This window comes from Cervus elaphus, chromosome 29 (assembly GCF_910594005.1).
Source record: "Cervus elaphus chromosome 29, mCerEla1.1, whole genome shotgun sequence".
NCBI lineage: Eukaryota > Metazoa > Chordata > Mammalia > Artiodactyla > Cervidae > Cervus > Cervus elaphus.
Window position 1 is genome coordinate 58,768,710 of NC_057843.1, and position 22,496 is coordinate 58,791,205.

At 40.9% G+C, this 22,496-nt stretch overlaps 1 protein-coding gene and 1 non-coding gene across 6 annotated transcripts in view; one reads left to right on the forward strand and one right to left on the reverse strand.

The window, feature by feature from the left end:
* Window positions 1-22,496, reverse strand: part of ZBTB5 (zinc finger and BTB domain containing 5) — a 33,311-nt gene that overhangs the window by 5,673 nt on the left and 5,142 nt on the right. For 2 of the 5 annotated variants that reach the window (XM_043890820.1, XM_043890822.1), the window contains exon 2: window positions 21,428-21,652. The exons of the other annotated variants lie outside the window; for them this stretch is intronic. The gene's annotated coding sequence lies outside the window, so the exon portion shown is untranslated. The remainder of the gene's footprint in view (window positions 1-21,427; window positions 21,653-22,496) is intronic. 5 annotated transcript variants of the gene reach the window in all.
* On the forward strand, window positions 13,989-14,093 carry LOC122686340. The gene has a single exon (XR_006338712.1). It is a non-coding gene; the product is annotated as a U6 spliceosomal RNA (small nuclear RNA).

The window sequence follows — 22,496 nt, forward strand, 5'->3', positions numbered from 1 at the left end:
GCCTGGGTTCACCCTCAGGTCAGGGAACTAGATCCCACATGCCACAACTAAGACCCAGTGCAGCCAAATAAATATATATATATGTATTTTAAAAAGACAAAAATAAAACCAAACAGACTGCTTAGAACATCACATATATCTTCGATAATACTATGGAATTACACCCAGAAAACTGTAAAAACCCAGTGTTTGGGTGTTTTTTTTTACCCCTTATATGTGATAATGGCATTCTGATTTTTTCCCCTGAAGGAACAGTTTTTAAAACGAAAACACTAGAATATTTACAGATGAAATGACATGATGTCTGGCATTTGTTTCAAAGTTTATTTTTCGTACATTGGAAACTTTCCATAAACGTTAAAAAAGGGAAAAAAGAGATCACATCACCAAGTAGAAAAATTTCCAGAGCTGAGTTTGGAATCATTAAATATCTGGACATTTTCATCTCCTGGACTCATTAGAAATAAGAATTTGCTTCCTCTCCTAAGAAACTGCTGTACTTCCCAGGAACTACATGTCTGCTGATTCAAAGTCTGTGTCCCTGACTAGTGCTCAGGACACACACTCGTGTGGTTAGAAAACAGGGTCAAGTGGCATGGCTCTGTGCCCTCTGCCCACAGACTCTGTAGAAGCTGAAGGAGCCACAAAGTTTAAAACCCTGTTTCACAAGTATACTATCAAGGGTGAAACAGATCACCAGCCCAGGTTGGAGGCATGAGACAAGTGCTCAGGGCTGGTACACTGGGAAGACCCAGAGGGATGGGATGGAGAGGGAGGTGGGAGGGGGGATCGGGATGGGGAACACATGTAAATCCATGGCTGATTCATGTCAGTGTATGGCAAAAACCACTACAATATTGTAAAGTAATTAGCCTCCAACTAATAAAAATAAATGGAAAAAAAATAAAAATAAAACCCTGTTTCATCCTCTCCAAAGAAGGACCCTCTGGTCTTCTGGGAGGGGGTGAAGCAGAATCTAGTGGTTAAACTCCAGGTTACAAACACACACAGACAGAGCATCTAGTGTGCCTGGTACTAGAGATAAAATGATCAACAAAACAGATCGGATCTCTACCCTCAGGGGGGAACAGACTAATCAACGTTCAAATACAATAAAGTACTGCAAGTGCTAAGGTAGAAAGGATGAAGAGGCCCCTGCCTCTGATAGGGGGTGTGGGAAGGCATCGGCAGGGAAGAAGCCTGCAGACTCCTGCTGGGCTTGGGTGGCTGAACCACGGAAACTGTACTCAGGACAAAGTGTGCTTGTGAGGCTGGGACGAGCTGGTACACCCGCAAGTGGAGCGTGAAGTTAAAGTCAGCATCAGAAGGCGAGCCGCTTCCCCTCACCCCACTCCCCACCAACAGAAGACTAGCAGCTGGGTTCATATGCCTGGGAAGTCCCTCCAATAGAAGAACACTTGGGACCCCATCAAACTTCTCCACAGTGAAGCCCCCAGTCCTCAAGGCCTATTAACTCAGCTTCCAGTTACTCAAGAACACCACAAACTGGAGGGGGAAAGCTTCTAACATGAACAACAAAGTTCTAAACAAACAAATGCATTTGGAAGAAACAGAACTAAGAAAGAAAAGCACCTATAATTAACATCCTCAGAGAGCTAAGATACCATATCCACAAAACAAGAAGAGAAAGTTTTTAATTTTTTAAAAAACATTTATTTAGCTGTGCTGGGTCTTAGTTGTGGGATCTTTAATTATGGCATGTGGGATCGAGTTTCCTGACCAGGGATCAAAACCGGCCCCCCTTCATTGGGAATATGGAGTCCTAGCCATTGGACCACCAGGGAAGCCCCTGTTTTTACTTTTTTTTTTTAAGAAATATTCCAGAAACAAAATTATTGGAAATTTAAAGTTGCAAAAAAAATTTTTGTTGTTACTAGAAGGGCTGGAAGATTATATGGCTGGAGAAACGTGGCAGACAAGGCAAAGGAGAAATAAAAGTGAATGAACAAGGGAAAAAAAAGAATTAATGAAGTCCAATGTCTGAATACAAAAAGGGAAAAGACAGAATGTGAGGAGAATGATAACAATAAAGAATAGTTCCCAGAACTGAGTAAGTTACTTATTCAAACTAGAAAGTTCCACCAGGTACTCAGCAATATGAGCACAATGGACAAATCCCCACGTTTGGTGCATCACAGTGACATTTTAAAACACTTGGGATAAAGATCTGGAAAGTTTGGAGTGGGGGAATTAACAAAGAATCAGGAATAAAACTGGCATTAGACTTTTCAAAAGCAATGTTGGAAAGTAAAACGTGACAGTTCCATTGAAATTCTCCAAGAAAATTATTTCCAACTTAGACCATACCCAGTCAAACTATCAATCAATTATGAAGGTAGGCTAAGGCATACTCAGACAAACAGGAACCCAAAAAAGTTTACCTCCAAAAAAAAAAAAAAAAAGTTTACCTCCCACATACCTTTTCTCCAGAAGCTATTAAAGGTTGTGCTTAAGGAAGCTGAGAATAAACCAAGAAAAGGAAGACAATACAGAAAGTTGAGACCTATCCTAGAAAATAGGCAAAGAGAATTTTTAAAGATGCTGCTGAAGCCCAAGGGGACAGCTAGGCAGCGGGGCAGGGGAGCAGACTGGAGCAGGGAGCTGAGGGCCTGACTCCACAGAGTCCCCGGAGAGGGAAGAAGGAACAGGCAGACCACATCACATGGCTGAGAGCGCTAACAAGTGAACAGTTCTGCGAAAAGGTGATGGCATCATGTAAAACAAGAATTTCAAATGGGACAATTTAAAACCTTAATGGTTGTCTAGTTGCAATGTCCTGTGTGGTCTATTTACAGAGTCATAACGATGTGAACACAGAGCCACATGTGAGATACTGGAAGCACGAGAGGAGGCCAGTGTGCACTGTGGGGCAGGGCAGAGGAGAGGCGTAAGAACATTAAACTGCCACCTTCCCTGTCAGTCAAGAAATAATACCTGAAATACTACCTCAAGAAACAGTAATATGAGAATGTTATTTGGAAATAAGTAAGTCAGTAGTGGAAAAACAAACTAAAACAAGTGAAAGTGGTTGCCTCTGAGGAGGGGGAATTTGGAGGGGAAAAGGAAGGGATGGAAGACTGCTATTTTTAGCTCTAAACTTTATGGAACTATGTGCCTTTTAAAATATAAATACACACACACATTAACTTTTATAAAATGCATTCTTTTTTTTTTTTTTGGCCAACCAAGGATTGAACCTGGGCCCTTGGCAGCAAAAGTGTGGAGTCCTGTCTACTGGACCACCCAGGAATTCCCAATATAAAATGAAATTTTAAAAAACATGGTAGATCCTTGACATTCTAAAGGCACACACCCTGAGATCTTTGCGTATCTCCAAATTCACAGATACCGCTATGGCACTTTGCAAGGATTACGGCATGGATGCCATGCTGCACACCAGGCTTGCCCACCTGCTCTCGTGGCCCAGCACCCCAGAGCAGGCCAAGCCTTGACTGAGTGAAATGACCAGTAACAGAGAACACACACCTTCAGATCCTGGGAAGTAACAAAAACGACAAACGCTAAATCCAGCAAAACCAAGCATCTACAGTGCCATGAGGGTGTTAAGCCACAGGCCTTTGCTGTACCTTGAAAGTTGCAGATGGTAAAATGCCTCAAAGCAGTGGCCATGTGTTGGCCATATTCATTGTTGAGTGAAGGGTCAACGATGGCAAGCAGCAGCACACGTGCCCGGACCCCTACTCAATCAATGAGGACCAAAGAGCTCAAGGCTTTGGGGAGATTAGTTAGACAAAAGGCAATCACTGCTCACAAGTCGACAGCCCCCTGACTTGGAAAGTAAACACATATAAGTGTCAAGTTCCAAGGAGGTGATTATTTTATAGAAGTAACAGGGAAGAAACATTCTGGTTCAAGTTTATTCAAAAGAAATAAAACAGGGAGTTGTCTTAGGAAGCTGTGCTGGCCTCAGAGTCACTCTGAGAGACCATGTCGACTGGGGCCTGTTAGGTGAGAGCAGGCAGCACCAGACACTGAGCTTATTGCTTTCTCTCCTAACGTGGAGACCAATGCTGAGGTAACTGCTTAAGTGCCATCTTAAGTACTTTTCACTTATTTATCTCTAATCTTCAAAACCACCCTACCAGGTACAGCTTATTAATCTGACTTAACAGATGAGCGGAACATAAAAGACTAATTCCCCAAGTAAGTGGTATTTAGATACAACATATCAGTTTGAAATAATAATGATATTCTGTTCAATGCCTTTCTTTTCAACAAGCAGCAGAAATATGACTATCTGAGGAAAAATAGCCTCCTTATTTTTTGAAATGTCAGTTATCTTGAGTATAAGAAACCACCACTCTTTTCCACAAAAGGTCATTCACTAAAATGTCAAACACTTAATGTTCAACCCCATTTCTATAGAAATGGCATAAGTAGGAAGGAAATTGTAGTCTCAAAAGTACCATTCTGAGGAAATTCCCAGGGCTCAGAAACCTATGACTACTGAGGTGGCTAAACATGCCCTGGAAAAAAACCAAGAGATTTAAATAATGTTGGAAAATAGGTAAACAGTCCATATAACTTGATATCACTTAGAGATTGTCAGCCCTACACTAGATGCCCCAACAAACAGTCCTTGAAATCAACTTGAGCACTCCAGGCTCTTCTCGAAGCACCTTAGGGACAGAACTATAATGTTCTGCTGTGCCTGACTGTCAGGGCAGTACAGGATTCCTTTCTTCCTCCTCCTCTTCTTCAAATTAAGATTTTTTTTTTTATGTGAACCATTTTTAAAGTCTTTATTGAATTTGTTACAATATTGCTTCTGTTTCATTTTTTGGTCAAGAGGCATGTGGAATCTTAGCTCCCCAACCAAGGATTGAACCTGCAACCCCTGCACTGGAAGGCAGTGTCTTAACCACCAGACCACCAGGGAAGTCCCAGGACTCCTATCTTCTTAAGGGGCTCTAGAAGTTGTGAAACTAAATTGTGACATTACAGATGATCAAAACCTGGAGAAACACTTATTCTCTATAAATTAATAACTGTGTTGAATTACCCATTTAGAGATAACTCCAAACTAATTTCTCCTTAATGATAATATTCTTTTATCTCAATATCATGTAATCAGTCAATTTATGATCATTTAGATTAGCAATAGAAATCAAATCCACTACAATAAAAGCTAATTTTAGTCATAAAACTGGCCAACTAGATTATTCAACTATTCTTTCCAATATCTAGAGTGTCAGAAAGCACTTCAGGATAACTCAGAGCTCTTAACTGAATACAAGAAGTTCATTCAACTGATTTAAGGAGAAGGGGATTTATGATTAAAGGATGTCAGGAAGCTCACAAAATCTCCAGGAGGGTGCAAAAGCGATACTGGAATGAAGCAGAGCATCTCATCATTGCCACGGCCACTGAACTTTGCATGGACCCTGCTCTGGATTAGCCGCTCAGAAGAGTAGCCGTCACTGCACTGTCTAGACTAGCACTATCCAACAGAACTTTCTACAGGGACGGAAACCACCAGCATAGTCGCTGTGCTGTCCACTAGGCACTGGCAGCTACAGAGCGCTTGAAATGTGGCTAGTGTGACTGAGGAAATGAGCTTTTAATTTTATTTAACTAATCAAATGCCTACTGGATTGGCCAGAGTAATTCTAAATGCTCAAATCATTCCATATGGCTCACATCTGCATCCAGACCCCACTCAGGTACCTGTGACCAAGGGAACCCACTTCTCCTATCTGCACTGTAGCTATTCTTCTACCTTGAAAAATGGTGCTCACAGTTTACAGCCTATCCAGATGTAAAGGTTGGTGTGTTCAAAAGACTCTGGACAGCTGCAACTGACAAACAGCTACACTGTATCATTCCTCTGACAATCTGAGCCCCTATCCCTGTGTGTCGCGTGCAGATGACTTTGAAATACACTGCTGTACATGCAGTGGGGTGAGAGCGGATCAGCCTGAAAACGAGAGAGAAGAAAAGTAACAGAAAGTCAAAGAGCTGGTGTCACAGCACTCATGCACAGACAGTGCAGACACCTTTAACTAGCATTATCTTTTTATATTTTTTGCTGCCCTGGGTATTAGTTGCAGCATTCGGGATCTAGATCCCCAGCTAGGGGTCAAAGCCCCTGGGAGCACAGAGACCCAAACACTGGGCCACCAGCATAGTCCAACCAGCATTTCCTGAGCCATTCCACAGGCCATGATGAGGAAATAAAGCTCTAGGGAATTTAAAACTGAGACCACTTAAAAACACGTATTTATAAATTAAATTAACAGTATATAATTCATACTAATTTATGAAAAATAGTATCTCCCACCAAAAAAATAAGAGAGGAACTGCTTTACATTTTTGCATTAACAGAAGACAGCTGGATGGATTCTCATATTTGCTTTTGCATTCAGGCTTTTGCAATATCACACACAAGTGTACACTCACGAAAGCTGTTACACTGCAGCCTGGATGAGAGGGGGGTTTGGGGAGAATGGATACCAGTATATGTATGGCTGAGTTCCTTCGCACCGTTCACCTGAAACTATCACAATATTGTTATCAGCTATACCCCAATACCAAATATAAAGTTTTAAAAGATAAAATACCTAGTAAATTAAATAATAATGATAAGAGAGGCATTGTTTTACATTTTTGCATTAACTGAAGACAGCTGGATTCTCATATTGCTTCTGCAATCAGGCTTTTGCAGTATCACACACAAGTGTACATTCATGAAAGAATGACAGTGAAAAAAGTAAGTTTTTGTATCATTATGAAAATAGTTTTAACCTCACAGACTCCTTGAAAAACTCTCAGGGGCCCCTATTGGTCCTTGGACTATACTTTGGGAACTACTGATCTAATGAAAATTCTAAGTATATTGGGGGATGGAGGAATGGGGAGTGAGCACTGAAATGCACAGGGCAAAACTAGTAGAATTATAAGGAGAAATTAACAGACTCTAAAAAATTCTTATCTCTAACCAGGGGAAGTCAATAGACTATGTTTAAACTGAAAAATTAAGTATCTCCAAGCATAGCTTTTCATACATGTATGTAAATATCAAAAGAATTAACTAAGAGTTGAAAGTGGGAGTCTTGAGGAAGAGGAGATGGGAAGCAGGGGAGCCAGGGCTTATCTTAACAAATCTTGTTGGATTACTTGACTTCTTAAGTGTGTGTACTTAGCAAATTACTGAGACATTTATGTATCTATGGTAAAATTTATTTTTAAAACTATAAAAAGAGCCTGAAGAGACCATAATCACCCCCACCCTAAAACACACAATTAGAAAAAGTTGCAAAAGAATTCAGTTCAGTTCAGTCACTCAGTCGAGTTCAACTCTTTGCGACCCCATGGACTGCAGCACGTCAGGACTCCCTGTCCATCACCAACTCCTGGAGCTTACTCAAACTCATGTTCATTGAGTCAGTGATACCATCCAACCATCTCATCCCCTGTTGTCCCCTTTGCCTCCTGCCTTCAATCTTTCCCAGCATCAGGGTCTTTTCAAATGAGTCATTTCTTCCCATCAGGTGGCGTAACTATTGGAGTTTCGGCTTCAACATCAGTCCTTCCAATGAACACCCAGGACTGATTTCCTTTAGGATGGACTGGTTGGATCTCCTTGCAGTCCCAACGGACTCTCCAGTCTTCTCCAACACCACAGTTCATAAGCACCAATTCTTCAGCACTCAGCTTTCTTTACAGTCCAACTCTCACATCCATACATGACCACTGGAAAAACCATAGCTTTGACTAGACGGACCTTTCTTGGCAAAGTAATGTCTCTGCTTTTTAAACTGCTGTCTATGTTGGTCATAACTTTTCTTCCAAGGAGTAAGCATATTTTAATTTCATGGCTGCAATCACCATCTGCAGTGATTTTGGAGCGCCCCAAAATAGTCTCTCACTGTTTCCATTGTTTCCCCATCTATTTGCCATGAAGTGATGGGACCAGATGCCATCATCTTCGTTTTCTGAATGTTGAGTTGTAAGCCAACTTTTTCACTCTCCTCTTTCACTTTCATCAAGAGGCTCTTTAGTTCTTCACTTTCTGCCATAAGGGTGGTGTCATCTGCATATCTGAGGTTACTGATATTTCTCCCAGCAACCTTCATTCCAGCTTGTGCTTCCTCCAGCCCAGCGTTTCTCATGATGAACTCTGCATATAAGTTAAATAAGCAGGGTGACAAGATACAGCCTTGACATACTCCTTTCCTGATTTGGAACCAGTCTGTTGTTCCATGTCCAGTGCTAACTGCTGTTTCCTGACCTGCACACAGATTTCTCAGGAGTCAGGTCAGGTGGTCTGGTATTCCCATCTCTTTCAGAATTTTCCACAGTTTGTTGTGGTCCACACAGTCAAAGGCTTTGGCGTAGTCAATAAAGCAGAAGTAGATGTTTTTCTGGAACTCTCTTGCTTTTTTGATGATCCAGCGGATGTCGGCAATTTGATGTCTGGTTCCTCTGCCTTTTCTAAATCCAGCTTGAACATCTGCAAGTTCACGGTTCACATACTGTTGAAGCCTGGCTTGGAGAATTTTGAGCATTACTCAAAATGAGATGAGTGCAATCGTGCAGTAGTTAGAGCTTTCTTTGGGACTGGAATGAAAACTGACCTTTTCCAGTCCTGTGGCCACTGCTGAGTTTTCCAAATTTGCTGGCATACTGAGTGCAGCACTTTCACAGCATCATCTTTTAGGATTTGAAATAGCTCAACTGGAATTCCATCACCTCTACTAGCTTTGTTTGTAGTGATGCTTCCTAAGGCCCATTTGACTTCGCATTCCAGGATGTCTGGCTCTAGTGATCTTTTTTGTATAGCTCTTCTGTGTATTCTTGCCACCTCTTAATATCTTCTCCTTCTGTTTAGGTCCATACCATTTCTGTCCTTTATTTATGGACACCTTTATTGTGTCCATCTCTGCATGAAATGTTCCCTTCGTATCTCAAATTTTCTTGAAGAGATCTCTATAGTTTTTCCCATTCTATTGTTTTCCTCTATTTCTTTGCACTGACCACTGAGGAAGGCCTTCTTATCTCTCATTGCTATTCTTTGGATTAGAATCATCTGCATTCAAATATCTTTCCTTTTCTCCTTTGCCTTTTGCTTCTCTTCTTTTCTCAGCTATTTGTAAGGCCTCCTCAGACAACCATTTTGCCTTTTTGCATTTCTTTTTCTTGGGGATGGTTCATAACATTGTACAGGGGGCAGTGATCAAGACCATCCCCAAGAAAAAGAAATGCAAAAAAATTACTTCCCCCTAAAAAAGCATTACCACCAAGTAATTTTATAGGAACTATCTATTGAATGCTATGGAAAAGATAATTCCTACATTATTTAAACTGTTTTAGGACAGAAAGCTTCCTATGATGCAATTATAAATTAAACAGCTAATATATCACATGCCAGGCAATGCAATTAAATATAGTAAATACTGACCAATCTTTCTGGATGGATTGGTGAGGATGAGCTACATATAGTAAAGGGTAACCTACCACTGTAAGTGTACTGACTTTAAGTTATTTAATATCCAGTAACACATGTATAACTCAATTAAGGTACAAATGGAGCCATGAGTTAAAACAAAATGAGAACTACAGCTGGCTCACTAATGTCATTGTTAGTTTATGTTCTGGCCATTCCAAAGTGCAACAAGTCAGTATTCCAAGAAAGAGCTGGAAATACCAGGGCATTACCATGATGCCCCAAAGTGATTCCAAAGACTATGAGTATGAAGAAGACTTACAGTCTTACTGTCTCAGGTAGGGTTTCCCACAGGTAGACCCTAAGAGAAGGATTCAAATGCAAGTGACTTACCAAGAGAAATGGGAATGGGAAGCAATAAAGAGAAGCAGCAGCAGCCAAGGAAGGAAACAATTTGCTTAGTCCAGCAGAGGAACTCTGGAGTATAAGTAACTGAGTTTGAGCCATCTCAAGGCAAGGAAACTGGTCTCTCATAGCCCCTCATTAGTCAGTCAACAGCTAAGAGCTTCTTTAGGGAAAAGGAAACAGCCAGGCACTTCAGGTTCTCCGGGCCTATGCACAGAGTGAAGCCAGTCATTCAAAGATGTTCCTCAAAAGAGTCACAGACACAAGCCATTAAGAAGCAAAGCTTCACTCAAAGCTGCATAACTGGTGCACAGAATTGGTAACACGGATCAAGATGATCTGATTAGAGCACAGACAGCATATGTTACACCTGATGATGATACTAAAGAATAAAGTGATGTGAAACCATATGGATAAACAGATCATACTGTCTGTTAGTAAAGGATATTATTGTAAATATACTTAATATGTTTTATTCTTAATCCCCCACTGCTGTCCCCAAACTATTATTAAGTAAACAAGAAATCCCAATTCCTTTCTTTGATTCTAAGAGGCCACTTAGCATTAGGAGACCCTACTGTAGTAAAAGTTAGTAATCACTGTTTTAACAAAAATCATTAACAAAATAATTTATCATTTGTACTTTCTCAACTGAGCTTTTCAGGACAACTAAAAAAATTTAATTAATTTGAGTATTAAAACAAAACTAGGACTTACCTGGTGGTCTACTCGTTAAGAATCTGCCCTTTCATCACAGGGGACACAGGTTCAATCCCTGGTCAGGGAACTAAGATCCCACATGCCACACGGGGGCAAAAAAAAAAAAAAACACCAAAAAACCATAGCTAATTGTAGTTATGATGGCCTATCAGTTTTAAGGCCCTATATATAACCAACAGAACCCAATTCTGGTTTATTGAGTGAAAGCCATCTGAGAGCTCAAAGACTTGGGAGTCTGAAGAACCAGAGAGTGAGCTTGTAAAGGCTAAGAAGCAAAATCCACAATCACATTGGTACAGAAGAAAGAGTGGCCTTGGGCTACTGCCCCTGCAATAAATGGACTCCCAACAGTTCCCTCAGTATGGACCATCACAGGCTCAAGATTCAAAGTTCCACATAGCTGAGCTTAGGGACCCACCCATCCCAACAGTGACTGTGCTGGGGGAAGCAAAGAGGAAGATCTTTCTAGTTTTCCTTCTGTAACAGAAAGCTGGCTGCTGATTTATCCAGCTAACAAGATTACACGTGAAGCTGACAGAAATAATTCACAACTAGGAAATCCAAGTGCTATTAGGAAGGGAGAAAGAATGCTGGTGAGCTTCTTAATGATACTGTATGATACACTAGGCCACAAAGAAACTGGTCAGCATAAGGACAATCCAAACAATCCAAGAACTGGTACAGCCTACTTTATATTACATGTTCTTTATAAAAGACAATATGAATAGTAGATTGCATTTTCCCAGTTGGCTGGCCACATAAAGATTTCTCATTCTGCATGCTTTCTTACAATCTGACATCAACAATATGCCTACTCTCCTTGGAGCCAGACAAGTCTATGATCATGGCAACTGTTACACCATGTGGCTACCTGTGAGCTAGGTCATAAAAGGTGACACAGCTTTTACCTGGTCTTTTTGGTTTGCTCCTAGAACCCAACCACCATCCTGTGACAAAGCACAGCTGAAATCTAGTTGACAGTCAATACCTGCCTCCAGACATGAGTATGACTTCAGCCTCAGTTACAACACAACCACAACCCCGTAACAGACTCCAAGAGAGAATTAGCTAACTGAGGCCTAGTCAACCCCGAGAACTCAGATGTTTTTTTTGTTGTTGTTTTAAGCTATTAAGCTTTCAAGTGATTTGTTCAGTTCAGTTCAGTTCACTCAGTCGTGTCTGACTCTTTGCGACCCCATGAATCGCAGCACACCAGGCCTCCCTGTTCATCACCAACTCCCGGAGTTTATCCAAACTCATGTCCATTGAGCCAGTGATGCCATCCAACCATCTCATCCTCTGTCGTCCCCTTCTCCTCCTGCCCTCAATATTTCCCAGCATCAGGGCCTTTTCAATGAGTCATTTCTTTGCATCAGGTGGTCAAAGTACTGGAGTTTCAGCTTCAACATCAGTCCTTTCAATGAACACCCAGGACTGATCTCCTTTAGGATGGACTGGTTGGATCTCCTTGCAGTCCAACGGACTCTCAAGAGTCTTCTCCAAAACCACGTTCAAAAAGCATCAATTCTTCAGCACTCAGCTTTCTTTATAGTCCAACTCTCACATCCATATAGGACCATAGCCTGGAAAAACCATAGCCTTGACTAAACGGACCTTTCTTGGCAAAGTAATGTCTCTGCTTTTTAATATGCTATCTAGGTTGGTCAAAACTTTCCTTCCAAGGAGCGTCTTTTAATTTCATGGCTGCAGTCACCATCTGCAGTGATTTTGGAGCCCCCCCCCCCCCCCAAATAAAGTCAGCCACTGTTTCCACTCTTTCCCCACTTATTTGCCATGAAGTGATGGGACCAGATGCCATCATCTTCGTTTTCTGAATGTTGAGTTGTAAGCCAACTTTTTCACTCTCCTCTTTCACTTTCATCAAGAGGCTTTTTAGTTCTTCACTTTCTGCCATAAGGGTGGTGTCATCTGCATATCTGAGGTTATTGATATTTCTCCTGGCAATCTTGATTCCAGCTTGTGCTTCCTCCAGCCCAGCGTTTCTCATGATGAACTCTGCATGTAAGTTAAATAAGCAGGGTGACAATATACAGCCTTGACATACTCCTTTTCCTATTTGGAACCAGTCTGTTGTTCCATGTCCAGTGCTAACTGTTGCTTCCTGACCTGCATACAGGTTTCTCAAGAGGCAGCTCAGGTGGTCTGGTATTCCCATATCTTTCAGAATTTTCCACAGTTTATTGTGATCCACACAGTCGAAGGCTTTGGCACAGTCAATAAAGCAGATGTTTTTCTGGAACTCTCTTGCTTTTTTGATGATCCAGCGGATGTTGGCAATTTGATGTCTGGTTCCTCTGCCTTTTCTAAAACCAGCTTGAACATCTGGAAGTTCACGGTTCACGTATTGCTGAAGCCTGGCTTGGAGAATTTGAGCATTACTTTACTAGCGTGTGAGATGAGTGCAATTGTGTGGTAGGTTGAGCATTCTTTGGCATTACCTTTCTTTGGGATTGGAATGAAAACTGACCTTTTCCAGTCCTGTGGCCACTGCTGAGTTTTCCAAATTTGCTGGCATACTGAGTGCAGCACTTTCACAGCATCCTCTTTTAGGATCTGAAACAGCTCAACTGGAATTCCATCACCTCCACTAGCTTTGTTCATAGTGATGCTTCTTAAGGCCCACTTGACTTCACATTCCAGGATGTCTGGCTCTAGGTGAGTGATCACACCATTGTGATTATCTGGGTCGTGAAGATCTTTTTTGTACAGTTCTGTGTATTCTTGCCACCTCTTCTTTGTAGCTTCTGCTTCTGTCAGGTCCATACCATTTCTGTCCTTTACTGAGCCCATCATTGCATGAAATGTTCCCTTGGTCTCTCTAACTTTCTTGAAGAGATCTCTAGTCTTTCCCATTCTATTGTTTACCTCTATGTCTTTGCATTGATAGCTGAGGAAGGCTTTCTAGTGATCCTGGCTATTCTTTGGAACTCTGCATTCAAATGGGCATATCTTCCCTTTTATCCTTTGCTTTTCACTTCTCTTCTTTTCACAGCTATTTGTAAGGCTTCCTCAGACAGCCATTTGCCTTTTTGCATTTCTTTTTCTTGGGATGGTCTTTGTTACACAGTAATAAATAACTGAAACAATGTGAAACTTTGCATCTCCCAACAAATCAATATTCAAATACAATCCCCAAGGGATACTTTTATTTTTTTATTAATATTTGGGGGGAGGGGTGTCTGTCTATTAATATCTTTGGGGAAAATCACTTTTAAACCATTCTTAGTCCACATGGAACAGATGAATACCCCCAAACCTCTGAGTTCCAGAAGATCCAGGGAGGCCTGGCTAATTTGGTAACCACTTCCCTTGATTACAGTGATTGTTTCAGAGATGGATATGTGACCCAAGCCATACCAGAATCGGAGTCTGCCCTGGGGACTTCTGCTGGTACCATTAAAAAAGAGATATTCTTGTGCTTGCTTCAGCAGCACACATACTAAAACTGCACCCATACAGAGAAGATTAGCATGGGCCCTGTGCAAGGATGACACAGATTCATAAAGCGTTTCATATCTTTCACTCACTGGGATCCTTTTTTGGGGGGGCTGTGCTGCATGGCATTCAGGATCTTAGTTCTCAAACAAGGGGTCAAACCCACACTCCCTGCTCTCAGAGTGGGTTAACCACTGGATCTCCGGGGAAGTCCCTCACCGAGATCCTTACCAATGCCAATGTTCAGCTCAGTCGCTCAGTCGTGTCCAACTCTTTGCGACCCCATGAATCACAGCTTGCCAGGCCTCCCTGTCCATCACCAACTCCCAGAGTTCACTCAAACTCATGTCCATCGAGTCAGTGATGCCATCTGGCCATCTCATCCTCTGTCGTCCCCTTCTCCTCCTGCCCCCAATCCCTCCCAGCATCAGGGTCTTCTCCAATGAGTCAACTCTTCACATGAGGTGGCCAAAGTATTGGAGTTTCAGTTTCACCATCAGTCCTTCCAATGAACACCCAGGACTGATCTCCTTTAGGATGGACTGGTTGGGTCTCCTTGCAGTCCAAGGGACTCTCAAGAGTCTTCTCCAACACCATAGTTCAAAAGCATCAATTCTTCGGCACTCAGCTTTCTTTACAGTCCAACTCTCACATCCATACATGACCACTGGAAAAACCATAGCCTTGACTAGACAGACCTTTGTTGGCAAAGTAATGTCTCTGCTTTTTAATATGCTATCTAGGTTGGTCAAAACTTTCCTTCCAAGGAGTAAGCGTCTTTTAATTTCATGGCTGCAATCACCATCTTCAGTGATTTTGGAGCCCAAAAAAATAAAGTCTGACACTGTTTCCACTGTTTCCCCATCTATTTGCCATGAAGTGATGGGACCAGATGCCAAGATGTCAGTTTTCTGAATGTTAAGCTTTAAGCCAACTTTTTCACTCTCCTCTTTCACTTTCATCAAGAGGCTTTTTAGTTCCTCTTCACTTTCTGGCGTAAGAGTGGTGTCTTCTGCATATCTGAGGTTATTGATATTTCTCCCAGCAACCTTGATTCCAGCTTGTGCTTCCTCCAGCCCAGCGTTTCTCATGATGTACTCTGCACATAAGTTAAATAAGCAGGGTGACAATATACAGCCTTGACGTATTCCTTTTCCTGTTTGGAACCAATGTTAGAGAAGAGAAAAAGGAAGGACTATGTAAAAAAAAAAAAAAAAACGAGTGAGAAAGAGAAAGGAAAAGAAAGAGATCTTCTCTTCACTCAGATTGCAAGCTGTGAGGGAGATGTAAGTCTGACACTGAGGGTGTCGAGTTTTGCCTGTTGAGAGTGAAGCCCACACAGGAGGAAACAGTTGCAAAGGCAACGCGCTGACGACACCGAGACCCTGGGACCAGCCGTGACTCGTTGGCATGATCCGGGGACTTTCTGTTTCATGAGCCAACAAACTCCCCTTTTACCTTCACCAGGTTCACGTTGGATCTCTGTCACACAGTAAAGCTCAAATCATAATCTTGATAAAAAAATATAAATAACATGGCTATCTTGAAACATTTTGGGATCTAAAAAGAGTATTTTAAAACTTCAGTCACTTTGGGAGGTAGGAAATGTGATGGAAGGGAGTCATGAATCAAGATCATGCTTATTCAAAACTCACAAGCATCTCTAGCAAACTCAGAGATCCAGTCTAAAAGCTATAAAAGAGCTCATGCTAAGAAGATAAGTGTTCTATGAAAAAATGCCTGTCTGAAGCCTTCCAACCAAGGAAAAAAGCTTCATGTCTTTTTAAAAGATTTCAAAATGTGACTATATGGCAGGAGATACCGCAAATAATTTACCAATTTCTAAGACTGAAGGAGGGAGGAGAAGGGGACAACAGAGGATGGGATGGTTGGATGACATCACCGACTCGATGGACATGAGTTTGAGTAAACCCCAGGAGTTGGTGATGGACAGGGAAATCTGGCGTGCTGCAGTCCATGGGGTTGCAAAGAGTCGGACACAACTGAGCGACTGAACTGAACTGTGTTTGACCCGAAGCAAGTGTACACTACAATATTTATCTGTAGGAACAGACTGTTAGTAACCTCCAAACTAAATATAATTAAGAAAATACACTTATACCTCTGCTTATTACATTAACATGATCAAGAGCTAACTGTTTTTCACTTTCCTAATAGTGCTTTACTTAGACTAATAAAAAAAGTTCATTTGTGTTCTAGGAGAACAAGCCAGTTAATAGCACATTTTAAACTGATATATACTGACCTACCCACATGCTTTTCAACAATATACTTAGTTGGTAAAGAAAAGTAAACCCATACTCAAACATCATCTACCACATAGCAAGCGATCTGCTGCCCATCTGCCAGGGAGGACCTGCAAGGCTACACCACTAAGAAGCATCTTAACATTCTAAGAACTCTTATGTTCAATATCCCTAATCTAGATAAAACCCTAGCAGAAATACAAACAGAACTTTCCCTCTACTTGTAGAGATGACAAAAGTGAAAATAAATATATAAGAGTACAAAACTAGGCAAGGTCCCAGTCAAGCAGGCTAGGATTTTGATGGGGTTCCAAGTCCTGGAATCCTAAAATTCATCCATATTCTGATCTGACCAACTAAGTGAGACTAGCTAGGCACACAGGTGCCCAGGGTTAGCTTCAGACACCACATCCATCAGCCTTATTTCTTTCTTTCCTTTTGGCTGTGCTGGGTCTTTGTTGCTGGGCATGGGTTTTCTCTAGTTGCAGCAATCAAATTTCTCATTGTGGTGTCTTCTCTTGTTGCAGAGCACGAACTCTAGGCATGCAGGATTCTCTAGCCTGCACGCAGGCTTCAGGCGTGCAGCCCAGCATGTTGGCTCAGCAGTCATGTTGCAAGGGCTCAATTGTGCCACAGCATGTGGGATCTCCCTGGATCAGGGATCAAACCCATGTCTCCTGCATTAGCAGGCTGGTTCTTAACCACTGGATATGACTAATTTCACGGTATCTCTGGTTCTGTTGTGTCAGGGCTCGTTCAGAAATTGGACTTGTGTACTAAGACTTTTCAGTCATGTCTGACTCTTTGTGACCCTATGGATTGTAGCCTGCCAGGCTCCTCTGTCTATGGGATGCTCTAGGCAAGAATATTGGAATGGGTTGCCATGCCCTCAACCAGGGTATCTTTCCAACCCAAACCTGCGTCTCTTATGTCTCCTGCATTGGCAGGTGGATTCTTCACCACTAGCACCACCTGGGAAGCCGAAATTGGACAGATTAAGTCTATTAAAATGGAAGTCCATCAATGACTGAACATGAGCATGACTGGGGATGTCCAGCTAATGCCAGAAGCCCTGACCATCTCACCCTACTCTTCAGTGCTCCCACTTCACCACCTTGCTTTCCAGTGAAAAATCCTTAGGGACTAGCTGACCTAGAACTTTATAATTCAGTCTGAATAAGTTATTAGCACCCTACTCCAGTGCAAAGTCAAAATGCTTCTACTAAAACCTCCTGTTGAGGCCAGGGACTATATTTCCTCTCTCTCTCTCCCAAAGTACCTGATATAAACTCAAGGAAGTATTTGTAAAGTAATTTTAGATATTTTATTGGCCACTAGGGCAGCATGTGGGATCTTACTTCCCCGACTAGGGATCAAACCTGTGCCCCCTGCATTGGACGCAAGGCATTTTAACCACTGGAATTTTGTATATAGATGAAATATAACACCATATTACCCAACAAGTCATTTTCCTGAGAGTCACAACTATCCCTAAAATCAGCCAGAAGTCAGAAAGAAGAAATCTCAGAAATCCAAAACAAAGATCAAAGCCTACACACATATGAAAGATTTCCTCATAGGAAAGTCCCTGAAGCCCCTCAACAGTCTTTTGTTTCAAACAAACAAAATTCAAGTTTTTCTAGTTTTCTAATTAACTGAAGACGGGCACAAGCAATTCTAGAATGAGGAGCAGAGGCGGCTGCATGCTGACAGCTGCAAAAAGGGACAGCTGCCCCACTAAGGGGGAAAGGGGCCCCGCAGCAGGTACTGGAGGGGCTGTTAAACCTGAAGATCTTAAAAGCCAAGGAAGGTGCTTGTGAATATGATTTACAGATTCATTCATCTAACATTTTAAAACTCCTACTTTAAGATTAAGCACTGTGGAACAGACAATTTCTAAGGCATAGTCAGTCTTTTCTGTCACAGGGGCTTACTGGCAACAAGACATACACAGATAACCATGGCTCAAAGAGAAAAGCATTAAGTGCCACCTAAGAGATGATGGTACTCAGTAGCTCAGAGAAGGCAAAGGGTATTTTCAGTTTCATGGTGATACTGAAAACAGAGCTAGGAATTACTGGTTTGGATTTGGATAAACTGTAGATGTAAAGTACATTCTAGACAGAGGTAAAGGCAGGGAGAGGTTTGAGGTGGGGGAAGCAATGTATTCACTCTGGCTGGAAACTAGGTAAGGCTAGAAAGATAGGTACTGGAGAGTGAATGCTCATAACTGATATTAATGATTACTGTGAGTCATCAGAAAAGTGAACCATGAGAGGCATACAATTTTGAACTGAAGACTATCATCATTTTTTTTTCAGATAACTTTTTTAAAAAGCACTTTACTAATTTTTTTTATGTACTGTTCACAGTATGTCAGGTTCTGGGTTGCAGCATAAGGGTAAGTTGCTGAGAGGTTACTGGTTTGCTCACAGAACTGATGGGAAGGCTGGGCGTCTAAGCTTGAACTGGGCAGCAGGAACCATCTGGCCAGAATGCAGTCTCTGTGCTGGACAAGCCACCAGTGCAAGGAAGCTGACTCTACAGGGTATCTGATCTCCCTTTCCCTTCGTTATCACTAATTTTTATTCTTGAACAGGTTTTTTGTAAGAATACATGAGATGAAATGTGAAGTGCACTTTAAGTAATTGTACTGCATACTGAAATATGTTGTCTCAAGGAAAACTACTTGCGTAATTTTTGAGTCATAAGCTGAACTATTTTCATCAAACACCATTTTTACTTGGAAGAACAAACAATAGACAGACTATGGTTATTCAGGCTCGAGTATCTGCCAGACATTTTCTTGAAATGAAATGCGCCTGTCATTTCAGCTAAAACCATCTGCTGCCTATGATAAAATTTGAGCTTTCAGGTGAATACAAACCTTTTGGAAAATTTGTGTTTGCCACCATAGGCTTCAAAGCATCCCAAAACTCAAAGTCTTCTGACAAGACCATTGGTAATGTTAATGTCATGTGATTTTTAAAATACTGTATAAAAAATAAAATAAAATAAAATACCATATAATAAGTGTGTCAACATTTGAAAGATCTGCATAACTCAGTGAAACAATATTTTCCAAACATTCAATGTTGTAATCATATTACAAAATAACATATGGGTAAAAAAATTCAAAGTGCAAGATATAAACTAATATATTTTAATGCAACAATATGATATGGCTTCACATCCCACAGCAACTAACCACTTAAGAAAATTACATCTGTCAAGTTTGCTACAGTATCATAAAAGAATATCCAAATTTATCTGAAAAAGCTACTAAAATACTCTTCCTTCCAACTACACATTTTGAGATGCTGGATTTTTCTTTTAGGCTTTAATCAACAGCATAACACAAGGGACTTCCTTGACAGTCCAGTGGTAAACACTCTGCACTCCCAAGGCAGGGGGCACAAGTTTGATCCCTAACTGGGGAACTAAGATCCTGCATGCCGCACAGTGCAGCCAAAAATAAAAATAAAAAAGAATATATCATAACAAATAGAATATTAGAAGCAAGTATGAGAATCCACCTGTCTTCTATTAGACCTTAAAGAGATTTGCAAAAAATGTAAAACGCTGCCATTCCAAGCATTCTTGGTGCCTACAACTTGGTTTCAAATACAATTCTCTAAAAAAAGAAACCAGGGCTCCTTGAAGAAGTGGATAGTTCTAGGACTGGGGCAGGAAATACACAAAATAGGCCTGTAGCATCTCACAGTTCTAGTGTAAGAAAGTGCTTCAAACAAACAAACATGATAATGGAAGTAGGTGAAAGCTCTTACCCAATAGGAGTAAGAGCTCTCAAAGACCAAAGTTGGAACAATTGAACACAAAGATAAATAGTACTGGATTATAACCCAAAATATAAATATCCATAGGTCAATATTGATATAAATGATTAAACAAATGAGAGAGAAGAGACAAATCTGCTGTGCAGACAAATTACAAATAATTTATGTAGCTACTCTGCCCTTAAAGCGGCTGGAACATAACTCTCCACTCCTTAGTGTGAGCAGGTCATAGTGACTTCCTCCCAGGGTAAGGGATGGGAAGGGAGGGGAGGGGAAGGGAGTAACGTTAACAGTGGAGAAATCTGACCAACACTGTCTCAGCCAGGTGACCAAAGGCAACATCAACGGTGATAAATCATGCTGATAGTCTGCATCTTGGTATGTACCATATGTTCCATGATGAGGATGGTCTTCCCCGAAGACACCCATAACCTCCGTCTTAATTGTGAGAAAAATCAGACAAATCCCAACTGAGGGATATCCTACAAAGTATCTGACTGGTACTCCTCAAAACTATTAGAGTCACTGAAAACAAAGAAAGTATGAGAAACTGTCCCAGCCAGAAGCTTAAGGTGACAAAATAACTAAATGTAATGTCATTATATTTAGTAAACAGATCTTGTAACAGAAAATTGACAGGAGGTAAACAACTAAGAAAGCTTGAATGAAGAATGGACTTTAATTAATAATAATGTATTGATAGTGGTTCATTAATTATAACCAATGTACCATACTAATGTCAGATGTTAATAATAGGGAAACAGGGTGTGGGTTTATATTTATGGGGACTCTGCACTATCTTCACATTCTATACATCAAAAACTGTTCTAAAAAATAAAATTTATTTTTTTTTTAAATGCCACTCTTTTCACTAGATATTTGTTTTGGAAAATAGTTTTCATAAAAATATGTTATTTATGTTAACATGTAATGGGTTTATTATTTTTAATGAATACTTAAAATTTCCCCTCAATATTACTTTCTACTATGTTAAATATCATAGCTATAACTCACAAACACTTTGGAGTCATCAACACTTTTTAAACGCGTAGAGGAATTCTAAGGAATTCAAAAAGTTTGAAATATCACTGAAAAAGGTTAAGTTTCACATATATGGAAAATGCATGTATGTGGAATCTCACTTTAAAAAATAGGATAAATGGAACTTTAGTGTAAAGGTAGCCTTCAATTTATACATACAGTGTGCTACTCAAATTTACAAAATAAATCACTTAGCATTTTCTCAGCAATATTACCTTCCAAGATCACTCATGAAGTATGCCTTTTAACCTGTTACGATGGTAGCAAACAGTCAAAGCACCTGTGCAAATTAAGTAACACTGCACCACACTTACCACTACACTTCAGTCAGCTGGATGAAAGGGCAGAATGCCTACTAAGAGCAGGTCCTGGAGGTACTTCACATATATTCTCTCTTATGAATGGGTGGTCAAGCAGTGACTGTCATCCCCATGTCTAGGGCCAACATCACCTGACTAGTGCAGTAAGTGAAGGAAAAGAGGTATGAACCTCGGTCCAACCACAAAACTTCAGCCCCCAGGAAGACACGGGCCCAGTGCCTGATAAGAGAATATCCAGAGAGAGAGTACAAAATTATTAATACTAGTGTGACACACTAGTAAAGTAATGCTCAAAATTCTCCAAGCCAGGCTTCAACAGTACGTGAACCGTGAACTTCCAGATGTTCAAGCTGGTTTTAGAAAAGGCAGAGGAACCAGACATCAAATTGCCAACAACTGCTGAATCATCGAAAAAGCAAGAGAGTTCCAGAAAAACATCTACTTCTGCTTTATTGACTATGCTAAATCCTTTGACTGCCTGGATCACCACAAACTATGGAAAATTCTGAAAGAGATGGGAATACCAGACCACCTGAGCTGCCTCTTGAGAAACCTATATGCAGGTCAGGAAGCAACAGTTAGAACTGGACATGGAACAACAGACTGGTTCCAAATCAGGAAAGGAGTATGTCAAGGTTGTATATTTTCACCCTGCTTATTTAACTTATATGCAGAGTACACCATGAGAAATGCTGGGCTGGATGAAGCACAAGCTGGAACCAAGATTGCCAAGAGATATATCAATAACCCCAGATACTCAGATGACACCACCCTTACAGCAGAAAGCAAAGAAGAACTAAAGAGCCTCTTAATGAAAGTGCTGGAGTAGAGTGAAAAAGTTGGCTTAATGCTCAATGTTCACAAAACTAAGATCACAGCATCTGGTCCCATCACTTCATTGCAAATACATGGGGAAATAGTGGAACAGTAACAGCCTTTATTTTTTTGGGCTCCAAAATCACTGTAGATGGTGACTGCAGCCATGAAATGAAAAGATACTTGCTCCTTGGAAGAAAAGTTATGACCAACCTAGACAGCATATTAAAAAGCAGAGACATTACTT